Genomic DNA, 25,156 nt, shown 5'->3' with positions numbered 1-25,156 from the left:
CTGGTTTCCGCTTTCCACCTTCCCGATGGGGAGTGCTCTCTGTCAGGAACAACTCCACATTTGGCTAAGGCCGAGGATCTGGCTTGCTTCCATGTATGTGGACCTATCTGCATTGCCCCCGTGGCACGCCTGGGTTGGCTACCCAGAGGCTATTTAAGCTGTGGGCTGGCTTTCCCCGGGGTCCGAGGATTGTTCAATGTTCCTGAATAAACTGCATTGAAAAAAAAAAAAAAAAAAAGAAACCTTAGAGGGCCCTCTGATGTGGCTGTCTGGAAGGAGTGAGCATATCCCTAACTACAAATGCAAAACTCAACACAACGCTCTAGGAATTATTTCAGGAACCAAGCCGGAATTTTCTGTTTCAATTGCAACACTTTCAGAGCTCTACAAAGTCCCACAAGTAAGTTAGGAGTCTATTTTTGAGCACAATCACATGTTAGATCTGACCAAAACAAAAACAATAACAATAACAAAACAAACAAAAGAACACAGAGAAGAGAATTATGTTTATTGTAGGCAGATTTCAAATAGCAGTGAATTAATTACTTTGATATGACAATAGTTAAAAGGTGACAGAGTGTGGTAAAAAGCATTAACAGTAAATTATGGGAATTTCTAAGCATATCACTTAGTAGTAGCCATGATTCTATCTCCAAACAATGGATGATGTACTGTGGATACTCCGTCTGCATTTGATCATAAGTCAAATTCTAAAGCAAAGATACCTAACTACCCAATCTAGCATATAAACATCTCAAAATTCCTCCAGTTGTCAATATCTGACATATGCAAAAAGAAAGTTCAGGACATGTAACTAAAGATTTTGGAAAAATCTTCAAGTCATCACTGATGAAATTCTTTCAAGGAATTAATGAGCTCATTCAGAAAAGTAGATCTCAGAATAGCATCCACAGAGACAAAAAACTTGGATAGATTGCCACAATTGACCCTTGCCAGGCAACACTGAAGAAATCCATCCATCAGCAGTATTTACCTACAAACAGAAAAAATACTTGGTGAGCACAAGAGTCAGCAATAATCAAGATTAAAAAACCCACGTGATAATGTTCATTGTTGTCACTCAGTCAAATAATTCGTAAATGTGTTTTAACCTAATGTAACAAAAAACAAAAGACAATAATTTACATCTATCTGAGTTTTGTCTCTATCAAAACTATCAAGAGGGATGATGCAATAACCCCTGGCAATGTGGCCCCAGATCTTCACAACTTGCACCATTTTAATTTAGGAAACTAAATCTCTAAAAACTTTGTTAGTCTCTTTCCATATTTGCTTTCCTAAAGATGAAGGTTCTTGGAAATATGGTGTTATGTGACTAGAAAGTACCTGTTAATGTTTTCTGTGGTCCTTCTCTACATCAGATAATCTTTTGCATTGTTATTGCAACAAGAGAGATCTATCATGCCTTTCAAAGCCAATGAACAGCTTATTGTTTACTTATGGGCTCCTTCAGACATCTTAGTAACTTTGGAGCCTATGGTATTTGAAAAAGACTGTATTCCACCACATGACGGAGAGACAAGCTAATTTCACAGAAAACATCCTCCTTAACAATATTCAGTCCTTTAACCCTCCTATGTGAATAATGAAGTCACTTCCTCACTCAGACTGATGATTCCAAATACCTGAAAATCAGAATCTCTTTTATTCTTTGCTTCTTCAGGTCACATATGGACCATTTGATCCATGCTTAGTGACAAAGATACATTCCCATCTCTTTACCAGATGTCTACTAAAGACAGAGCTCTAGCCCAAGGGTTGATCTCTTTATTGCTACACTTTGGCTGGAAGTGGGTGGGGCTCATTGTGTCTGATGATCAGAGAGGAAGGGAGTTTCTCTCTGACCTGAAAGTAAAGATGGTATCAGAAGATATCTGTGTGGCTTTTACAGAAAAACTCCCAGATAATTGGAAGTCTAGTTTAAAATATGATTATGGTTCACTGAACTTAAAACAACATACAGGAGTAAATGTGCATTTATTCTATGGTGATATAGATGATTTGCTGTTCTTCTGTGTAGACATTCATATCTTTTTAACCAGAAAGAAGGTGTGGATCTTGGCAAAACCACAATCGCCATACTTAGAGTCTATAATAAATGAAAAGTTTGTTGTGATAAACCTATTCAGTGGAAGCTTCTCATTTTCAAAGAAAAGAACTATCCCTGGCTTCAAGCACTTTCTTGAGGCACTTACACCCTCCCATTACCTAGGAGATGTTTACTTCTCTAAATTCTGGATTGACAATTTTAATTGTCCACCTCTTGCTTCACTCTGTGGAAATCATAAACCCTGTGCAGTGAATATTTCCCTAAAGACTAAGAATAAAATAAATGATGTGATAAATACTTCTGAGCCCAGCTATTCCATATGGAGTGCAGTGTATGCAGTAGCCCATGCCCTAAATAGAATGCTATTGAGCAAAACTGAAATGGGATCTAAAGAAGACAGAAACACAGACTGGCTTCTACCATGGCAGGTAAGCCTCACTCATAAGCAGGAGAAGCTTAGAATCTTACATTATTAGAAATTTACTCTGGTCAAGCCAATAAAATATTTTCATCTTATATTTAAAAGTATAAGTTAAAATGGAAATGGGTTTAAGTTTCTCTCATTTTAGTTTGATGTTGCCTCTATGCTTGCCGTATATTGTCATTAATGTGCCTTGTATCCCTGATCTCTCCAAGACTTAGTTAAACATGAAGGGGTATTGGATTTTGTCAAATGCTTTTTTGACATCTAAGGAGATAATCATGTGGTTTGTCTCCTCTTTGTTTATATGATTGATATCAATGATGGATTTCTGTATATTGAACCTACATGCCTGGGATGAAGCCTACTTGGTCATGGTGGATGATATCTTTTATGTGTTCTGGGTTTCAGTTTGCAAGTATTTTATTGAGTATTTTTTCTCATCAATGTTCATAAGAGGGATAGGTCTGAAGTTCTCTTTATTTGCTGGGTCTTTGTGAGGTTTAGGTATCAAGGTGACTATGGCTTCATAGAATGAGTTTTGTAATTTTCCTCCTGTTTCTATTTTGGTGAATAGTTTGAAGAGAATTGGGAGTTAGCTCTTCTTTGAAAGTCTGTAAAATTCTCTACTTAAACCCTCTTGCACTGTGTTTTTTTCGTAAGGGAGACTTTTGAGATTGCTTTTATTTCCTTGGGGTATACAGGAGTATTTAATCTATTTACCCAATCTTGATTTAATTTTGGTAAATGGAATCTATCAAGAAAATTTTCCATTTCCTTTGGATTTTTATTTTTTATTTTTTTTTTTTTTGGCATATAGGCTTTTGTAGTAAGATCTAATGATTATTTGGATTTCTTTAGTATCTTTCGTTATGTCCCCTTTTTCATTTCTGATTTTGCTGATTTTTTATAGTTTTTCTCTGCCTTTTAGTTAGTTTGCCTAAGGGTTTGTCTATCTTGTTGATTTTCTCAAAGAACTAGCTCTGTGGGTCTCATTGATTCTTTGAATTATTTCCTTGTTTCTAATTTATTGATTACAGCTCTGAGTTTGATTATTACTATTCGTCTATTTCTCTTGGGTGTGTCTGCTTCTATTTTTCCTAGGGATTTTAGGTGGGTCATTAAGTTGCTTGTATGAGATGTCCCAAACTTCGTTCTGGCAGCACTTTGTGCTATGAACTTCCTCTTAGCACTGCTTTCCTTTTGTCCCATAAGATTTTATTACTATTTCTCTGTAATAAAACTTGAAGTCAGGAATGGAGATACCTCCAGAAGTTCTTTTATTTTACAAAAAAGTTTTAGCTATTCTGTGTTTCTGTTTTTGTTTTTGTGTTCCATATGAAATTGACAATTGTTCTTTCAAGGTCTGTGAAAAATACTGTTGGTATTTTGATAGTAATTGCATTGAATCTGTAAATTGCTTTTAGTAGGATGGTCATTTTTACTGTTAATTCTACTGATCCATGAGCATGGGCGATCTTTCCATCTTCTGGTATCTTTTTCATTGTTTTTGTGTTTCAGAGATGTGAATTTTTTTTCATAGAGGTCTTTCTCTTGCTTGGGTAGTTACATCAAGATATATTATATTATTTCTGGTTATTGTGAAGTATGTTGTTTTCCTAATTTTTATAAGCCCATTTATTATTTATAGTCATGTGGACTACTGAATTTATAAGTTAATTTTATAGCAGCCAGCATACTGAAGGGGTTTGTCTACTGTAGAACATCTCTGGTAAAATTTGTGGATCACTTATATCTACTAGTGTATCATCTGTGAATAGGGATATTTTGACTTCTTCCTTTCCAATTTGGACCCCTTGAACTCTTTTAGTTGTCTTATTGTTCTAGCGAGAACTTAGAGTACTACACTGAAAAACTATGAAGAGCCTTGTATTGTCCCTGACTTTAGTGTAATTGCCCTGAGTTTCTTCCTATTTAATTTGATTTTGGCTATTGGCTTGTTGTTATATCACCTTTATTTTGTTTACGTAGGGCCTTGTATCCATGATCTTTACAGGGCTTTTATCATGAAGTTATGCATGATTTTATTAAAGTTTTTTTTTTATCTAATGAGATGAACATGTTTATTTAACTTTTTTCTTTCAGTGAATTACAGTGATGGATTTAAATATGTTGAATCATCCCTGCATCCCTGGGATGATGCCTACTTGATCATAGTGAATGATGTATTTGATGTGGTCTTGGACTGGTTTTACCAGTATTGTACTGAGTATTTTTGCATCAAAGTCCATAATGGAAATGGGTTTGAACTTTTCTTTCTTTGTTGAGTCCTTGTGTGGTTTAGGTACCAGTGAGACTGTGGATTCATAGGATGAGTTTGGCAATGTTCCTTCTGTTTGATTTTGTACAATAGTTTCTGAAGTATTGGTATGAGCTCCTCTTTGAAAGTCTGGTAGAATTCCATGCTAAAGGCATCTGCTTCTGGGATTTTTTTTCGGGGGGTGGGAAACTTCTGGTGACTGCTTCTATTTTCTTAGGGGTTATAGGACTCTTTAACCTGCTTACCTGATCTTTATTTAACTTTGGTAAGTGAAATCTATCAGGAAAATCTTCCATTTCCTTTAGATTTTCCAAACTTGAGGAATAGTCATTTGAAATAGTATCTAATGATTCTTTGGAGTTATTCCCCCTTTTCATTTCCGATTTTGTTTATTTGAATACTGTCTCTCTGACTTTTTGTTAGTTTGTCTAGAGGTATGTCTATCTTGTTGATGTTCTCAAAAAAAAAAACAGCTCTTGGTTTCACTGATTCTTTGTATTGTTTCCATTTTTTCTATGATGCTGATTTCATCCATGAGTTTGATTCTTTCCTGCTGTCAACTCCTCTTGGGTGTGATTACTTCTGTCTGTTCTAGAGCTTTTACATGTGTTTTTAAATTGCTACTATGAGAATTTGTTAATTATTTTTAGGAAGGCACTTAATGTATTGAAACATTTCCTTAGCACTGCTTTCACTGTGTCCCAAATGTTTAGGTATGTTGTCCCTTCATTTTTATTGAATTCTAGAAAATCTTTAATTTGTTTCTTTGCTGACCCAGTGGTCACTGAGTTGTTCAGTTTCCATGAGTTTATTTTATTTTTATTTTTTAGGTTTTCTCTTGTTTCCATTGTTATTGGAATCTAGCTTCAATCCATGGTGGTCTGGTAAGATAAAAGGGTTATTTCAATTTTCTTGTACCTGTTGACGCTTGTTTTCTTACCAAGTCAATGCGCATTTTTGAAGAAGTTTCTGTGAGGTGCTGAAAAGAAGGTATATTTATTTTTGTCTGGGTGAAAATTCTGTGGATAGAATTTGGATTACACTCCTATTTTTCTGAACCCAACTTTTCTTTTATCCTTTCATCATGATCAAATTCATGTTTTCCTGCTTATGTGGCAAGCATGTTAAATCCATTTGATCTGTGCTTATGTGGCAAGCATGGTAAATCCATTTGATCTGTGCTTCTGTTAGTTTAATTGTTTCTCTGTTTAGTTTATGTCTTTATAACCTATTCTTTGGTGAGTGTGAGGTTTTGAAGTCTACCTCTAAGACTCTGGTGGTATTTGTGTATGATTTAAGCTTTGGTAATGTTACTTTTACAAATGTAGGTGCCCTTGTATTTGGACCAAAATATTCAGAATTGAGATGACATCTTGGTGGATTTTGCTATCATATGTATCCTTTTGCTAGGATATGTGTCCTTTCATATCTGTTTTGAATAAATTCAGTTAAAAGATTATTTTATTAGATATTAGGATGGCTTCTTTCAACTTGCTTCTTGGGTCAGTTTCCTTGAAATACCTATTTTTAGCCCTTCACCTTGAGGTAATGTTCTCCTTTGTTTTTAAGATGTGTTTTTTTTGTATGCATCAGATTGATGAGTCCTGTTTCAGCATCCGTTCTGTTACTCTGTGTCTTTTTGTTGAGGAATTGAGTCCATTAATGTTGAGTGATATTAATAATTAAAGATTGCTATTGCCTGTGGTTTTGATTTTTATGATTTCAGTGAGTTTGTGTGTTTGTCTTATTTTGGTTTTTCAGCAGCGGTGTTATTTATTTTCTGTGTCTCTTTGGGTGTTGTTTACTTCCCTTGGTTGGGGTTTTCCTTCTAGTAACTTCTGTATAGTTCTGAAGCATAGACACTGGAATTTTCAAGTTCACAGCATGGCCTCTCACTTGCTATGAAGTCACTACAGTCAAAGCCTTAGTTACTGTGTGCACCGGGTGCCTCATTTTGGATCCTCTTCATATCTATATCTTCAAAATGGAAGTATTATTTTCTGGTGCTGGAAAAAGACACAGGACGTTTTTCCAACTATGGACATGCTACACACTATATTATCTTCCATCTCATAGACAATATTTCTACTTGTGTTCAGTAGCTCTTGCATTGTTTCTATGGGGAATAATTTTAATCTCACTAAACAACTGGGAAGACAAATAAACAAATTAAGCACTTAGGAAAAGAAAGCCATGTTAGAGAGAGGGAAAATGAACTTCTCTTTAAAGTCAGCCAGTAATCTGTGTGGGACACTCATATCATATGATGTCTCTCTTCAGCTGCATCGATTTCTGAGGAAAATTAAATTTATAAATGCAGCTGGAGATGAAATAAGCTTTGATGAGAACAAGAATATTATGGAAACATATGGTATACAAAACTTTATTGCATATAGTATTGAAAATGTATTACTACTTAAAGTGGGAGAGTTTGTCTTCAAGAATACACAAGATCAAGGCTTTTTCATCAATGAAGTTCTGATTCAATGGCCAAGCAACTTCAAACAGGTCTGGAAATTTTTCAGTATTTAATATGAAGGGAATTATCTGTAAAGAATTATAAAATATGATTGTGTAATGATTCTTTGAAATTTTAAAATAATTGTGAAATTTTAATTTCTTAGTTCTATTGTGACTATGAGCTAGTGTGTGGGTGTTCATGCACATGAGCGTGTGTGCTTGTTAAGTCCTGAGTCAACTGTGGTTATATTTGCTGTCAACTTTATTTTTGTCTGTGTGAAACCCTTGCTTTCTGATTTTGCTAAACTCAGTGGACAGCATTACCTAGATTCTCTCTCTGTCTTAATGATCATAAAATTTGGATTACAGTCCTATTTTTCTGCACCCAACTTTTCTTTTATCCTTTCATCATTATCAAATTCATGTTTTCTTGCTTATGTGGCAAGCATGTTAAATACTAAAATATATCTTTAGTTCTGTTTGATAACATTAAATCAGAAATGAACCAAATTATATTTCAATAGTTATTATAGAAATATATATATATATATATGCATACTCTTAATAGAAAGTGGAGACAAAGAGTAAATATAGAAGAAAATTACAGATAAAACTCCACATCTTACACAAACCTAATCAACATTTACATTGTGATACCTTCAGAGTATCTTTTAAATAAGTAAACTACATTTTGTTTATGTATTCTTAAAACAAAGGTAGATGTTCACTCTTCACTGTTCTAATATCGAGTGTTAAGTGTTGTTAATAAAAAACAAGAAGAGGTGCTTGTGGTCCTTGATACATGCATGGCTCATCGTTTGAGACCTGGAAGTGTTCGGGAATTAATTAATGATGGGGAGGCTGGAGATACTAGAGATGTTTTTTCTTCCCACTTGGATCACTAATGATGTTACCTCTTTGTAAGAACAGAACACAGGCAATGAATAAATAAACAAGTAAAAAAAAGAAATGAACCAATATTTCAGAATTACATATATGCATATATACATACACATATACATACATATATGTATAAATACATACACATACATATAAATGCGTACATAATGTCAGCTAATTTCTTAGCTAGAATTAGAAGAATTGGATTTGAATGTTTTTGTTCATAATTCAGTGAATGAATGATCGAGTGTTCAAAGTTTTATAAAGGCATGTATGTGTGTTTCTATATGTAAGCACACACATGCACACAAACTTATGTAAATTTTCACATATTAAATATAAAGGTTAGCTGATGCTCAAGCATCCTTCCATTCACACAATTAATACTCAAGCATATCAATAAATTTACAAGGTTGTGAGCTAGCATAAATAATTAATAAATTATTAATACATTATAAATTTGGACATAAGACATTTCTGTAAACAATGTGTATGAGCTGCCAAATATGTGTGTCAGGAACTGTAGCCATATTTCAGTTCAAGAGCTGTATGCACTCTTAACAGCTGATACAGTTATCCAGAAACATATTCTTCTTAATATGTACATATCAATAGACAGAAACTGAATCCAAACCAAGGCAGAAAAGAGGTCTAAGATAGAAATATTTTCTGTCCGACAATATTTCTAACATATAACAAACTAAAATTGCATTAGGATTTTAGTAGTTATGTGATTAAGAATGTAACTGGTGAAAGTCCCATTTGATGACATCACAAACATTTGAAAAGAAAGGCATAGAACAATCTCTAGCATTGGGAGTTAAGGGTAAAAGTCACAGTAACCGATTATAATTCACCAATGGCCAAACCATTTTCATGAGAAAATTGAACTTCCTTTTGCAGCTGAATCAGAGTGGATGGTTTTTACTACAAGAATGGAAATATAAAGGTAGAAAAAAAGTGTGCTTGGAGGCAAGTATGACTGGATTCTTGTCTTAAAATCCAACTGTCCCAAAATTCATACAACAAAATAAGTTCTGGCTTGCTGCCTCACAGAAGAGGATATCCTGATGTCCAACACATTTCACACAGCACAGGCAGTAGAGTTGTAGTTTGGTCACCATAAAGGGATGTTGAACATTTAGTATTAGAAAGTATGGTGAGTTTAAATCACCATTCTACATTCCCACATTAAAACCTCAGAGTTCCTCATAAACAAATACAATTTCCATAGGTTACATGTATTTAGCCTAAACTATTTTAAACTGATGTTCAATATCATGACTAGTTTTTCTGTGTTGCCTTCAGACTCCACAATCAGTATGTACACAGAGCTGTGGTCCAGGATTCTGGAAAGTTCTACTAAAAGAAAGACTGGTCTGCTGTTTTTCTTGTGCATTTTGTCCAGATCAGCACATTTCCAACCAGACAGGTAGAAAAATAATACTTTTACTCAAAATGCTTGGGAATGGAGATGGGGAAAGTTAAGAAGTGACCTTGGTGTCATAATGTAGTGCTGTTCCATATGTCTCTAACACTCATCCCCAAATCCATTAATCATGGCTGAAGGCACACAATGTGTGAATTTAGAGTGGCAATTTTCAGGGTGTTGTGTCATATGCACCCTACTTTTAAAAACCTGCCTTTTGGTGCATGGAATGGCCATCTCAGTTCTTGCAGTGTTCCATGCTATGAGTTCCCCATTAAGTGTGAGATCTCCTGTTGTCCAGGATCGATTTGTATTTCTGTGATTAACAAACCTAATGATTCCTGCCTTAAAATAACTCTAGGAAAAGTATATGTCTAATTGTTTCTGAATGCGCAAGAAACTGAACTGCATTTATAACACAGTTGTAATTTTCAGTATCAACAATAGAAAAAGCAAGTCTTTGTGAATGAAAATATGGCTACCTGTTTAGGGTTGTGGTCAACTGTGCTAACATATATAAGTAATATCATATGGAATGAGCAGGTTGCGTTTTTATATACAAAAACACACACAAATAAACACATTTAATGAAAAAAAGAGCCCATGTATTTGAGAGAGAATAAATATAAGGTGGGTCAGGCAGAAGGTTTAGAGCAATGAAAAAGAAGAGGCATAAAGAGGTAATTATATTATTTTTAAAATGAAATTATTTTATGAAAAAAATAAGAAGTCAGAAGGGAAATACAGCAATATAATGATGAGAATCTACTATTTATTATATTAAAAAGGCCAATCCTTGGACAACCATAATACAAACAGGATTTTATGTATTATTGCAAATGACCAAATGTTGAAAAATTAATTAAATATTCTTCATATTCTAAGATCTAATGTTAGCATAAGTCAAATTCCTTGCAGAGTGACACATGACTTCAATTCCTATATTAAAAAGATATGGAGAGAGCAGGCAGCCTTGCCTTGTCCCTAATTTCAGTGGGATTGATTTGAGTTTCTCTCTGTTTATGTTAATATTGGCTATAGGGTTGCTGTATATTTGCTTTACTATGTTTAAGTATGTGCTTTGTGTCCTTGATCTCTCCAAAATTTTTATATGAACATGCGTTGGATTTTGGCTTCTATAGAAATTATCATGTGGTTCTTTTACTTCTCTTTGTTTATGTGGTAGTTGAAATTGATGGAATTCTATAGACTGAACAACTCCTGCATGCCTGGGATAAAGCCTATGTGATAGTGGTGGATGATATCTTTTATGTGTTCTTGTATTTAGTTTGCGAGTATTTTATTGAGTATTTTTGTGTCAGTGTTAATGACAGAAATTGGTCTGAAGTTCATGTCTTTCTTCGGTCTTGACTGTGACATAACTGTGGCTTCATAGAATCAATTTTTTAATGTTCCTTCTGTTTCTTTTTTGTGGGATAGTTTGAAGAGTATTGGAATTTACTCTTCTTTGAAGGTCTGGTAGAATTTTGAGCTGAAACCATCTGGCCCTGATTTTTTTTGGATGGGGACTTTTGATGACTTCCTCTATCTCCTTAGGGAAGATAGGACATTTTATTTACCTGATCTTGATGTAACTATGGTAAGTGGAATCTATCAAGAAAGTTGTCCATTTTATATAGATTTTAAATTTCTATGGTGTATAAACTTTTGAAATAAGACCTAATGATTCCTTTGATTTCCTCGGTTTCTGTCCTTCTATCATCCTTTTTGTTTTTTATTTTTTTCATTTGGATAGTGTCTTTCTGCCTTTTAGTTAGTTTGGCTAAGAGTTTGTCTCTCTGGTTGATATTCTCAAAAAACCAGCTCTTGGTTTTGCTGATTCTTTGAATCACTTCTAGTATGTTGATTTCAGCACTGAATTTTATTATTTCCAGATGTCTACTCCTTTTGGCCCTGTGTACATCTTTTTTTTAGGTCTTTCAATTGTAGCATTAGATTGCTTGTATGAAATGTCTCAAATTCCTATATGAAGGCACTTAGTGGTATTTTCCTCTTAGCACTGCTTTCATTGTGTCCCTTAAGTTGGGCATGTTGTGCCTTCATTTTCATTGAATGCTAGAAAATCTTTAATTACTTTCTTTTTTTCTCCCATGACACCTGTTATTGAGTTGTTCAAGTTCCATGTTTTATGTGTAGGCATTTTGCTCTTTCTGTCATTGTTGAGGTCCAGATTTAGAACATGGTGGTGTAATTGGATCCAAGGGATTATTTCAGTCTTATTGTATCTGTTAAGACTTGCTTTGTGCCTTAATATATGTTCAATTTTAGAAAAAGTTCTTCATTTGTGGAGAAGAAGGCCTATTTGTGTCTGGGCAAAAATATCTGAGGACATCTATTAGGTATTTGATTCATGACCTATGTAAGCTTCATTATTTCACTGTTTAGCTTCTGTGACAATGATCTATCACTTGGTGAGAGTGAGGTATCGACGTTTACCATTATTACTGACGTTGGGACTGATGTGTGATTGAACCTTCAATAATGTTTCTTTATAAATGCAAGTGCCCTTCTATTTGGGGCACAGTTGTTCAAGATATTGTTGTCCTCATGGTGGATTTTTTATGATGAGGATGAAGTATCCTTCACTACTCCTTTGATTAATTTTGTTTGGAAGACTATTTTATTAGATATTAAGATGGTACTGCCACTTTCTCCTTGGGTCCTTTTGATTGGAAAACCATTTTCAAGCACTTTACTCCAAGGTAGTGTGTATCTTTGGGGCTGAAGTGTGTTTACTGTGTGCAGCAGAATGTTGGATCTTGTTTCCATAACTATTCTGTTAGTATGTGTCTTTTTATTGGATTTCTCATTCCATTGATGTTGATAGATATTAGTCACCAATGAATTTCAATTCCTTTTATCATGGTGTTATTGTGGATAGTGTGTTTGTGTGTTTGTTTTTTTGATTTTTGTTCTCATGTTACCTATATCGTGTGTTTCGTAAGTGTAGTTGATCTCATTGTGTTGGAGTTTTCATTCTAGTTGCTTCTCAAGGTCAGGGATATTTGCATAGATATTGTTTTAATTTACTTTTGTCATGGGATATCTTGTTTCCTCCATATCTGTTGCTCCTAAATTTTGCTGAGTACAGTAGTCTGCTTTGACATCTGTGGTCTCTTTGCATCTACATGACATCTTCCCAGGACCTTCTGGGTTTCATGGCCTCTGTTGGAAAGTCTGGTGTGATTCTGATAGGCCTACCTTTACATGTCACTTGATCTTGTTCCTTTGATGCTTTTGATATTTCTTTCTTCATTGTGTAGATTTATTGTTTTGATTATTTTATGTCAAGAGGATATTCTTTTCCAGTCTAGTCTATTTGTGGTACTGTAAGCCTCTTGTAATTTTAAGGTTATCACTTTCTTAAGGTTGGAAATATTTTCTTCTATGATTTTATTAAATTTATATTCTGCACCTTGGAGCCTGGAATCATTTATTTAGTCTATTCCCATTGTTCTTAGGTTTCACGTTTTCATGGAGTCCTTGAACTGTTATGGTTGTACATTTTCTTTGAGAGATAGATCAGTTTCTTCAATTGTATCTTCAATGCCTGAGATTCTCTCCTCCATTTCTTATATTTTGTTGGTGATGCTTATCTCTGTGTTACTTGATCTCTTCTCTAAGTATTCCATCTCCAGGGTTTTCTCTGTGTTTCCTTATTGATTCAAATTCCGTTTTCAAGAATTGAATAATTTTAATAATTTAGTTCACCTGTTTAATTGTGGTTCTTGTCTATGATGGCCTCTCTTTGTTTGCTTTGTATTTCCCTGTATTTCCTTTAGACATGTTCTTTTCCTCTTTATATGACTCTAATAACTGCATAAACATAGATTTAATGTCCCTTTTCTGTGTTTCAGCTGTATTAGAATATCCATTGCTCTCAGGGGTGGGTTCTGGTGGAGCCAGGATGTCCCAGTTTTTGTTGACTGTGTTTCTCTGTTGGCCTTTAGCCATTTGGTTGTCTGTAGCCTTACCTATTTCTTCCTGGAAACTGCATCAAAGACTGGATCCTCCTGTCTTTGGAGTTTAGAGTAGTTATTAGGAAGATGTCCAATGTGCACACGAATGGGTGCATCTTAAGATACAAACAATGAGATACAAAGAATGACAGCATCTTGAAAGGGGAGGCACAAGGCAGTGTATGGACACATACACATGTAGGGGGTGGTGAATTGAAGGAGAGAGGTGTGCATGCACAGGAACCCTTTGTTTGCCTTGTCTTTCTTTGTATTTTTGTGAGACCTTTGTTCTTTTCCTCTTTATGTGTCTCTAATAACTGCATAAACATAAATTTAATGTTGTTTTTCTGTGTTTCAGCTGTATTAGAATATCCATTGCTCTTGGGGGTGGGTTCTGGTGGAGCCAGGATGTCCCAGTTTTTGTTGACTACGTTGCTATGCTAGCCTTTAGCCATCTGGTTGTCTGTATCTGTAGCCTTACCTGTTTTTTGTTTTTTGTTTTTTGGTTTTTGGTTTTTTCTGAAAACTGCACCAAAGCCTGGATCTTCCTGTCTTTGGAGTTTACAGTAGTATTCAGGAAGATGTCAAATGTTCAGTGGCTCTAGAATGGGTGCTGATGGTTTAGATGACAGCATCTTGAAGGGCAAGGCACAGGGCAGTGTAAACATGTAGAGGCTGGTGAATTGAAGGACCGGGGTATGCATGCTTTGGAAACCTGGATTTTGGGGTGCAGGTACTGGTGCTCATCATTATCAAGGTTCAGGTGCCCCAGGTGGCATCCCTGGGATTCCTCAGAATAATGCTGTGCAGCCACTTGCAGGCCTGCCCCAAACTGTGTTCCCTTTACTCAGATTTCTCTGAGATCTGTTTTATTGGATCTGGGATCTCTGAAATTCTATTGTTCACCTGCTGTCCATGAGGTGAGTAGAAGAACAGTGGCTTGGTGGCTGGGGTGCTCTCCCAGTAATCATGAAGCTGGCACACAGGGAGCAGGAGGGATCTGAAATCTGGCTGCTAAAGCACAGAGTCCCTGGATATGGGGATCCAAACTCACTGGAATATGTGAAGGTGCAGGTGGTCCAAAATTTACTACTCTTGGATCCATGAGATGGCCACAGGGGGCCTAGATCAGATCAACTCCATTCCCTGGATGACCTGTCCAGATCAGAAAGCAGCAAAGTTGATGCTCTGGATCTAACCACTTGTCCATACACTGGTCTCAGATTATCTGAATCTCTGCCCCTCAGATATGTGGCACACTGGTCTCCACCATATTGAATTCTCCATTTTTTGATCTTCATCCTTCTTTTCTTTTTTGGTGGGAGCCTTTTGTGACCTTTTGAATTTCCTCGTGGGTCTGTTTAAGTCTACCTAGGTTGTTGAAGTTTTATTGAATTCATCTTTGAATAATGGTTGCTTGGGCAAATCTAAAACTTATCCATCTCATGTACATTTTTAAGCTTACTGGAATATATTATGATTTAAAAATATTTCTTTAGAATATTCTGAATTTTGTTGGTTTCTGTAGTAACGTTTTTCTGTAAATTCTGATTCTGTTAATTTGAGTACTCTATTTTTTTTCTTTAATTTACTTGAGCTATGGGTCTGTCATTTTTGTTTATCTTCAGAAAGAGCCAGCTCTTCCTTTGGTTAAATCTATGTATTGTTTTCTCTGTTTCTGTTTCATTCATTTCTATTACAATGTTATTATTTTTTTCTATTATAGTATTAATTTGTTTGTGTACTATGGAGCTTCTGCTCACACCTCTCCTCCCAGACCCTCTCTCTCACCTCACCTCCATACCCAATGTGCCCCTCCTACCTTTCTTTTCAAAAAAAAATTGAAGTCTCCCATGGATATCAACCAGCCTTGGCATTTAAAGTTGCAATAAAATTATGCACAACTTCTGTTATTGAGGCTACACAAGGCAGCTTTAGTCTTGCTGTTAGGTGTCCCCATAGAGACCAAGCTGTACAAGTTGGTCTTTATGTGCAGGGAGCCCAGATCTGTCCCATGCATGCTCTATTGTTGGCAGTTCATTCTCTGTGATGTTGTTCCAGGAGCCTTTCTGTGGGGCAATCCTGAGCATGGAAAAGAGAGGTGTTTGTTTACAGGGTGCTCCAGCAAGCAGATCAGGGGTCAGAGAGAAGAAATTAGTCAGCTGTGGTGGTTAGGGGAATCTAGAAGCTGACTACTAAAATGTAGATGTTTCTTTGGCTCTGACTTTTTGCTGACAAGGCTCTTGTTTGTTTACAGAAGTTTCACAGTACAAACACTGATTAATGATTATACAAGTGGTACAGAATGGGTGTTTGATTTTTCATTATACAGGGATCAAAGCTCAGTTACAATTTTAAAAGTACATACAGAACATATTTGATTATCATTCGTAGCCCTATAACTCTAAAGAATCTAAAGACTGTCTCCTTGAAAGAAAACACATTTAATATGTGAAAGCCTGCTTGTAGGTTGGAATTGTTTACAGTATGAGTGCAGTCCAGAAAAACAGAAAATATTTTAACTGATCATTTTATGCATAGCAAATACAAATAAACAGCTCCTTTTACTATATGTATCATCATCTATGCTACAATGTAGAAAAAAGGTTAAATCAGTCTACCTTATTTAAGTCAATCTATCTTATTTACTAGGTTTTTATTCCATAAGGAGTGTACCCCCTTTGATCTTCTATCTTTAAGCTACATTTTCCAGGAGCTCTAAGCCTATAAAAAAAGCATCTTAAATCAATACCTGAATCTCCAGGCCTCTCAGGCTTCGCATAGTGCCTTTGTTTACCCTGCCCCAATATACTGTTTAGGGGCACATACCCCAAGAAAACTCCTGAAATAATGGCTTCATCTTCCTATATGGCTACCTCTGCTTAATAATCTCTAGGGCATAAAGAAGTTTTGCAGTGGACAGTGGACAGAAAAAGTTAAGTTTAGTATTTTGATAAGGCTCATGTCTCATCAGGGATGGCTGCATTGTCTTCCTCTATGGCCTGGTAAGGCTGCTCACCATTCAGGGGAGGTGATCAAAGAGCCAGCCACTGAGTTTATGTCAGAGACAGTCCCTGTTCCCCTTACAATGCAGCCAGTCCTGATGAGACCAGATAAGTTATGGTCAGAGGGAAGGGGAGGAGGACATACCTATCAGCACACTTGGAGAGGGGCATTGGAGGAAATGAGGGTGGGAAGGTGTGGAGGGAATGCGCAAGGGGGCTACAGCCAACCTACAAAGTGAATAAAGTACAATTAATTTAAAAATGCCTAATTTTAAAAAGAATCAGACATAATTTTTCTGTAAGAAAAAAAACAGAAATTAAATCATAGTGAAGAAAGTCCACAGTAATGCAACACACACACACACACACACACAAAACAAAATAACAAAAAACAGAAGTTAGAGATAGAAGAACAATGATTGTAACAATCTGCACAGCTTTGCTTGAATAGCATCAAGCAACTGTGCTTCATGACTCTCAGCAATTTCAATGAAAATGGCTATGTCATTCTCCCCTTCTGATTTAACATTTTTATAGATTTCTGGTATTTATGACATGTGGGTCATTTTTCAGTCTTCAGAATATTACTTGAAGAACAAGAGTGTAAATTAGAACAACTCCCAGGATTATTCTGGAATTAAAATGAAAGAGACAGTGTCCTATCCTGCGTCAAAGGATGTCAAAGACTATAGAGATTTATTTCCAACTTCCACAGCTGAGATATGTAATAATTGGTCTGAGCTTACAGCTGGTGTTTGTTGATGCAAGTGTTGTATATTTACCACCAAATTAGAACTGTTCCATAGTTCATGGAGATAGGACCTAACTTATTACCATGTTACCTTAGAAAAATTATAGGAATGGGATTAACAAATAACCACTGAAACAGTAAGAAGAAAAATGAGAAGAAGCCATGATGATGGAAACAAGAAAGTGCATTTTTATACATTGATGTCATCAAAATACAATGTACACATTCTTAGAAACTCAAAGAACAATAAAAGCATTTGAAGGCTTACTTGATAGTACTATTTTATCTGAATATGAGTAAAATAGATTTCACTACCCTAGAGAAACAGTGATAAGCTGTTGAGCAGAAAGCTTATTTTTAACTAAACAAGATAAACAGTAGAAATGCGAATTGTAGAGAGTTCATGTCCTTGGCAGTAACAGGAAGCAGAATACACCACATTACACACATCACTTGAAAGCAGTTTAATGAATTTAATGTACAATGAATATGTACTTATATAAGGTGAAATATTGATACAATTTCTCCACACAGATCAGCAGGAGTGTATCCCTTGCCCAATTCAAGAGTACCCAAACCCTGAGAGAAACCAGTGCCTTCCCAAGAAAGTGACGTTCCTTTCCTTTGAGGATCCTCTAGGCATAGCCCTGGCATGGACAGCTCTTTGCTTCTCTGTCAGCACAATTGCAGTTCTGGGGATCTTTCTCAAACACCGAGAATCAGCCATTGTTAAGGCCAATAACCGGACTCTTAGCTACATACTGCTCATCTCCATCCTCCTCTGTTTCCTCTGCTCCTTTCTCTTCATTGGCCTCCCAAACACAACCTCCTGCATACTTCAACAGATAACATTTGCACTTGTCTTCACCTTGTCTATTTCCACTGTTTTGTCAAAAACTATAACTGTAATTCTGGCCTTTAGGGTCATGAAACCAGGAAGAACAATGAGAAGGTTGTTTGTCTCAGGTGTCTATAATGCTGTCATCCCCGTCTGTGTCTTGATCCAACTCATTATCTCTGGAGTCTGGCTGGGAACCTCACCTCCCTATATTGACAGAGATGCACACTCTGAATATGATCATATCATCATTTTATGCAACAAGGGCTCAGTTACTGATTTCTACTGTGTGCTGGCCTATTTAGGGACCCTGGCCTTAGGTAGCTTCACTGTGGCTTTTCTGGTGAGGAACCTGCCTGACACATTCAATGAGGCCAAGTTTCTGACTTTTAGCATGCTGGTGTTTTGCAGTGTCTGGGTCACCTTCATCCCAGTCTATCTGAGCACCAAGGGCAAAGCCATGGTGGCTGTGGAGGTCTTCTCCATCTTGGTCTCCAGTGCAGGGCTGCTGGGGTGCATCTTTTTCCCAAAGTGCTACATTATTCTCTTAAAACCTGATAAAAATTCATTGAGATGTTTGAAAAACAAAAAATAGCATAGAAAAACTGATCATTTTGATGTATTGGTTTCTCTAATAAAACTCATTAGTATACTAAAAGTAAAGTATTTACCTACTTTTCAGAAACTTTTTTATGAAATGTATATTTAAACAAAAATAAGAGCCCCTCACTGTGTCTCACAATCACAGACATTTTTTTTCAGAAGTGAAGCTGCTGCTAAAATTTTAGTATGTTATGCATGTTACCTATGAATTCAATTCATATACAATCTAAATATTCCAAATATAATTAAATGACAGTAACTGAGATAAATAGTACAAGAACTAAATACTTCTTCTCTTTGTTATTTTGAGGAGTATAACAGGGCATTGGGTGGCATTTGATATTCTCTATATAACAGGCAAAAAAGTTGATCTCTGCAAAGGGAATGGACTTTTAAACAGGTTGAGCCATTCCAGATATTAGTATAGAGAATTTTGTAAAAGATAAAAATAAATCTACTGCATGACCCTGTTCTCTTTTCCTTTACATATGTAAAAATGACTAGATATCCCACTTAGAAATACTTGCTCAGCCATGTTCATTATTATTCTATTCACAATAGGTAAGAAATGTAAACCCATAAATATCTTTAACAAGATAAATTGTTAAGAAAAATATCATGCATAAATATATGTAAGAGAAAAAGTATAATTAAGGTAACCCATATTCAGAAGACAAATATCTCCCATTCTATACTTTGGGGCATCTAGCTCCAAATATTCCGATATGAGTATTCACCACGGAATAACTGTAGAAACAAGAAAACATACAATGGCAGGGTATAATTGATCTGACTGGAATAATGTGGGGGAAGAACTCTAAATATGAAGATGGATAAATATATAAAAGAAGGAAGTCAGTGAAATAATAGTAAATATTTGTGAGTTTTAAGCAACCATTCTCTGAATTATCTACATAAAATCCCTATAATACATGTAAGTCCATTCATGAATATAAACATCATAACCTAAATATTTTTAATAATTCACACAGATAAGTAAAGTTCACAGATAATTAAAGTTTCATCAGTTCGTGACTGATGAAAGAAGCCTTTCTTTACACCAACAATCATAACTGAAAAGCACAACCAATCATAAGGCAGAATTCTGGAGAACACTCACACATATCTACAAAACAATTCCCAGATCTAAGGCTCAGAGCTCATGCAGCACAGCTGATGAAAAAAGTATATAAGGCAGAGGATCAGAGTAGGTTCTGGTAGTGTGTCTCCTAATAACACCAGAAGCCACTGCCATAAGACTTACCAATATAACAAATAAAGAAAACAAAAGACTTACCAATATACCTGCATAAACATGGACTGAAAGTTGAAAAATATAACACATATGAATGTGCTCCAGAAAGAAACCACTGCCTCAATCATATGCAAAAATTTACAGGGAACTGATAAAGGCTGAGAGTGGGATAAATATTCTTCCCAGGAAAGAGCGAACAATCAGTTATCCAACACCAAACAATCAGCCCTGAAAACATCCATGGAAGTCACATTATTAAACTGAGCAACTAATGTTAAGAGTATAATACCAATTAACGAAAAAAATACGATGAATTTAAGAGAGAAGCAGGAGAGGTATGTGGGAAGGTTTGGAGGGAAGAAAAGAGAAGGCACAAAATGGCATAATTATATTATAACCTGGAAAATGAACTAAATATTACCTCTTTAGCTCATGATTTTAAAATGAATTGCTGTTGAGTAGTATAAAAATTTTACAGGTAAAGAGATGGAACTAGAAAAAAAAAATCAGCTTGTATGAGGTAATCCAAACACAGAAAGAAAAGCTTCACATATTCTCTCCTCTAAGGTTCCTAGCTCTAAACTGAGTATGTATGTACTCAGATGTGAGTCCATATCTGGCAGATATTGCAATAACAAAGAGTGAAAAAGGGAGCATTTCCAAAATGAAAATGCCTTTTTGTGGGAGCAATAGGAAGTAGAAGGGTTTTAGTGATTCGAAAGAGGAAATGGGAAAAACATTGGGGGGGGTAATAATAATCAGGAGGTGAGACTGAGAGAAATACAAAAAAGGAGGAAGGTAAAATAAAAGTAAGGATGTCTGAAAAAGTAACACGAAATCATATTAGTGACAATCTACCTAAGATATGTATAATACATGTAAGTTGTATAAAACGAAAATTTAGTGTAAACAAAACTTTGCCCCTGTGATGACAATGGTCCCTCCATCTAACAAGAACTCCAACACCAGGCGTGAGACGTCCGCTTTTGAGTTATTGGTAAGGGTTTTCTAAGAGAATCCTCAAAAATTATATGCTATTACCTATCTGACCTGAAAACTACATTCCATTTCCAGCCCGAAAAGATGCTGTGTGTTCAGTTTGAAATACCTGAAAATAACAGGATATAGAAAGAGGAACTAGGAAAATCAACAGGTGCTATGCTAACTCTTGAACTTTGAATTTCTACCGTCAGGTTCTTGGAACATAACCTTATAGTTTTCCTCAAGTGCCTGCTTTTTCAACAATATATAAGACATTGAAGACATGGCATGCATACTTGTGGGTGCTCGCGTTCCACTCAACATTCACCATAGTCCTGTCTATCCCGCTCTGCCCCCCCCCCCCGTATCCACCCTCTTAGGAGCTATCCAGGCTCTAAACTATCTACCGCATTTCAGCCCCACATCTAGCCACTTCCGTTGTATAATAGGCAACAATTATCTGTTTTATCTAGTACGACTGTGAACATCCTTACGACAGAGCACTGAACTCATGGTGAAATGTCCCAGACACGGATGTGAACCACAACCTGGAGGATTCCTAAAGCCCAGCATTCCTTAGCCAGGGAACTACAAACAATCCCAGAGTGCACTGTGCCGGCTGCGAGCATCTGTGAGGACTACAAACATGGCGGGCCTCGGAGCAAGGACTTCTGGGATTGTTTGTAGTCACATAGCCAGGTCTCACCCTGTCTTCCGCCTTACCAAGTCGCCGACGCGGAAATACATTTCCCAGAATGTTGTGCGCGCTGTTACAGCGTTCCACGCCAACTTCTGCATCCTTCCTTTGCTGGCAGGTGTGCTTGGACCCAGAAGCATACCCCGAAACCCTTTCCAGTCACCACAGCGCACACAGCGGTTTCCCTTGTCCCCGCCCTGCGCCCCTTGCTGTAATCAGGATCCCCAGCCTTTTGGACCCGATTTGTGACGTCATGGCACCGCCCCTGGTACCGGAAGTAAGAACACCCGGTAGCTGGAAGCCTCTTGTGTACAAGAAAAATGTGCACTTTGAATTGAGATCACATGCAGTCCAGCGGGTCCCGGCTTCCTGCAGAAGTGATCTGGGGGTCCCTCACTTTTTATTTTTAAAGTCATTTCGAGTCATCCAATCAAAGCAGGACTGGTCTTGGGAAGGCAGCAACGCACTCACACGGATATAAATATTTTTTAAAGATTAAAAAATAAATAAATAAGTAAATAAATAAATAAATAAAATGGAGGCTGGAGAAATGGCTCAGAGGTTAACAGCACTGGCTGCTCTTCTGGTGGTCCTGAGTTCAGTTGGTGGCTTACAACCAATGAGATTGGTTGTAATGAGATCTGGTGCTCTCTTCTGGTGCACAGGCAGAATGCTGTAGGATGAATGAATGAATGAAAAGAGGAAGGAAAGAAAGAGAGAGAAAGAAAAGAGAAAGGAAGAAAGGGAAGGAAGGAAGAAAAAGAAAGGAAGGAAGGAAGGGATGAAGGAAGGGATGAAGGAAGGAAGGAAGGAAGGAAGGAAGGAAGGAAGGAAGGAAGGAAGGAAGGAAGAGAGCGCTGGACTCAGTGGCTCATGCTTGTCATCCCAATGGTCAGGGCTCTGTGACACAAAGACTCCCTCTTACCGAGGTGCCAGGTTCCATTCCCAGGGACCACACAGTGGCGCTCAAACCATCTGCAAGGGATCTGGTGCCCTCTGGTGACGCGCATGTGTCACTTAATAACTAGCTTTATATATTTGATGTTTTAATTTAATACTACGTATTTATTTCAATTCAATAAGAACAGACAAAGGAGTGTCTTGAGAGCAGGAGGAATCTGTGCTAGATCAAAGCAGGGCCTGGGGCCACCCAACCTGATGGTAAGATCCTATTACTGAGTACAATACCTCCACAAGTCATTGGACACAGGGAATTCCAGCAGGCGCCTACCTAGAACCTTCACCCCCTGTGGACTGCTGTTCATGATACTGGAACATCTACTGTGTTCCACCAGAAAAGAAAAATACCCACCAACCCAGCCATAAACCCTTCACTCTCCAAAAGATTTCCTAAAAGATTTCCTGGTGCTCTTGTGGCACAAATGTCATGGAAGTAACCAACTAATATCTGGTTGGGTTTCAGGAGGCCCACTCCATGATAAGGAAACTTGATCCAATACTGCTTGGGTGGCCAGGAACCTGAGTCTACACAGGCCAGGGATTTTAAGAGAAATTTAAATGTTTCAGTTGTGCTAAAGGAGTACAGCCATACTTACAGATCGGTGCCTTGCTTGGCCATCATCGGAAACTTCATATTGCAGCAGATGGGAACAAATAAAGATACCCACGTCCAGTTGATGCACAGAGAGTGAGAAGCCTTAGACCTAGGCATTCCACCCTAAATGAGATGTCCCCAGGTAATGCCTGCCCCTAAAGGCTCAAGGAACACTGTGTGCTGAGTGTAAGCGCCAGAGGGGATGAAGGACAGGAAGGTAACAAGACCTTGTAAACACAGGAGGAGCAACCATAACTCACAAGCTAGCTTCACTATCACTTTCCCCTATAGGGGCTACCTCTCCAGGCCACAGGGGAAGAGGATGTGCTCAGTCCTGATGCGACTTAATATCCTGGCATGGGGGGGTACAGGGGAGGGAGGATCCCCTTCTCTGAGGAGCCAGGTAAGGAGTGATAGGAGAAACAGGGAGGGTAGACCTGGGAGGAGAGGAGGGTGGAGTCTACGACAGTGATGTGAAATGAATAAATAAAAGTTTAAAAATAAAAAATAAGAAATAAGGGGGCTGGAGAGACTTCACAGAGCTTAAGAGCCCTGGCTTCCCTTCCAACAGTCCTGAGTTCTGTTCCCAGTACCCACATGGCAGCTCACAACCATCTATAGTGAGGTCTGGTGCCCTCGTCTGGCGTGCAGGTGTACATGTAGGCAAAATACTGTAAAAATAATAAACATCTTCAAAAAGAACTACACCAGGGATCATCAATAAGGTTCCCCTCCCTACAAAAAGAACACTTACTACCTCTTTAAATAATAATAATAATAATAATAATAATAATAATAATAATAATAATACATTTAAAAGTTAGTTTTCTCCAAGGGAGTCGTATTGGGGCCACAATCAGACCTGGAGTGATGTGGAGATGTTGGTGTGTCCAGAGCCTAATAACAATTTTTCTTGGGCCATATTTAGCCCCTATTAGCCATTCCTTGCCAGCCTCTTTTTTGAACCTAGTGTCCTAGGACTGATGAATACCTGTAGGACTGTGCTAACTAGAACACAAGCGTCTGGCAGGCCCTATGTTAAGAATTTCACCTGATAGCATTGAGTCACATAGCTGAGTTTTCTATGCTTTGCCATAACCCACTTTTCTAAGGTCTAACTGAAGAGCATTTATGGCTGTTCTGATACTATAAATATTTCATGGGACTGCCTCCACATTGGAACATGGAATTTGGAGTGACCGGAATCTATGCTCTTGGGCCATGGCAATTGTCATATTCTACAAGGACACAATTCCTGCTTTCTACTCTGTCCTGGGATACCCAGTTGTCCTGTCACTGAGGTGTGTCCACTGTGACTTTTCTGGCTAGAGCTTTCCTGACTGATTTACAAAAGCCAGGCTCCTGACACCCAGTGTGCTGGTGTTCTGCAGTGTGTTGGCCACTTTCCTGACTGACCCCCATAGCAATGGGGGCAAGGTAGCTGCAGAGTTTTCATGGGAACCCAGAAATGTAGGTGACTGCCTTCTAGACTTACAGTCAATATTGTGAGAAGATTTCTACCAATATGCCACAACACCAAGGATGAGATCATGGATGCCTTTCAGAGTTCTGGGGCTACAAAATGGCTCCAAGGTTAAAAGCACTTGTCCTTGCAAAGGACCAGATATGTTTCTCACCTGATAGCTCAACCCATCTGTAACTCCAGTTCCAGGGGATTCATTTCCATCTTCTGGCCTCTTCAGGAACCAGGCATCCACCTGGTAAAAACAGGTACACCTGTTCACCTTGGCAAAGCACTCATATGTGTAAAAATAAACAAACAGATGAGATTTACAGTTCTTAGGAGAGGACAAAAAACAGAAGCATCCATTAGTAAGTACAGATAGTTTATTGGCCCCACAGCCACAACATAATCCCAGTTTAAATGCGTCCAGTTTAAATTCTCCTGCTCAGCCAGGGCCCAGCAAG

General features: G+C 37.3%; 1 long non-coding RNA gene across 1 annotated transcript; it reads right to left on the bottom strand.

Annotated features, from left to right (window-relative positions):
* Positions 1–487: 487 nt before the first annotated feature.
* LOC132650685 (uncharacterized) lies at positions 488–24,949 on the bottom strand. The gene is made up of 2 exons (XR_009588889.1): positions 24,865–24,949; positions 488–994 (listed from the first exon to the last, which is right to left on the bottom strand). It is a non-coding gene; the product is annotated as an uncharacterized LOC132650685 (long non-coding RNA).
* Positions 24,950–25,156: the final 207 nt, after the last annotated feature.

This window comes from Meriones unguiculatus (genome assembly GCF_030254825.1).
Source record: "Meriones unguiculatus strain TT.TT164.6M chromosome 13 unlocalized genomic scaffold, Bangor_MerUng_6.1 Chr13_unordered_Scaffold_28, whole genome shotgun sequence".
Classification (NCBI taxonomy): domain Eukaryota; kingdom Metazoa; phylum Chordata; class Mammalia; order Rodentia; family Muridae; genus Meriones; species Meriones unguiculatus.
This window is presented reverse-complemented; position numbering and strand designations above follow the sequence as displayed.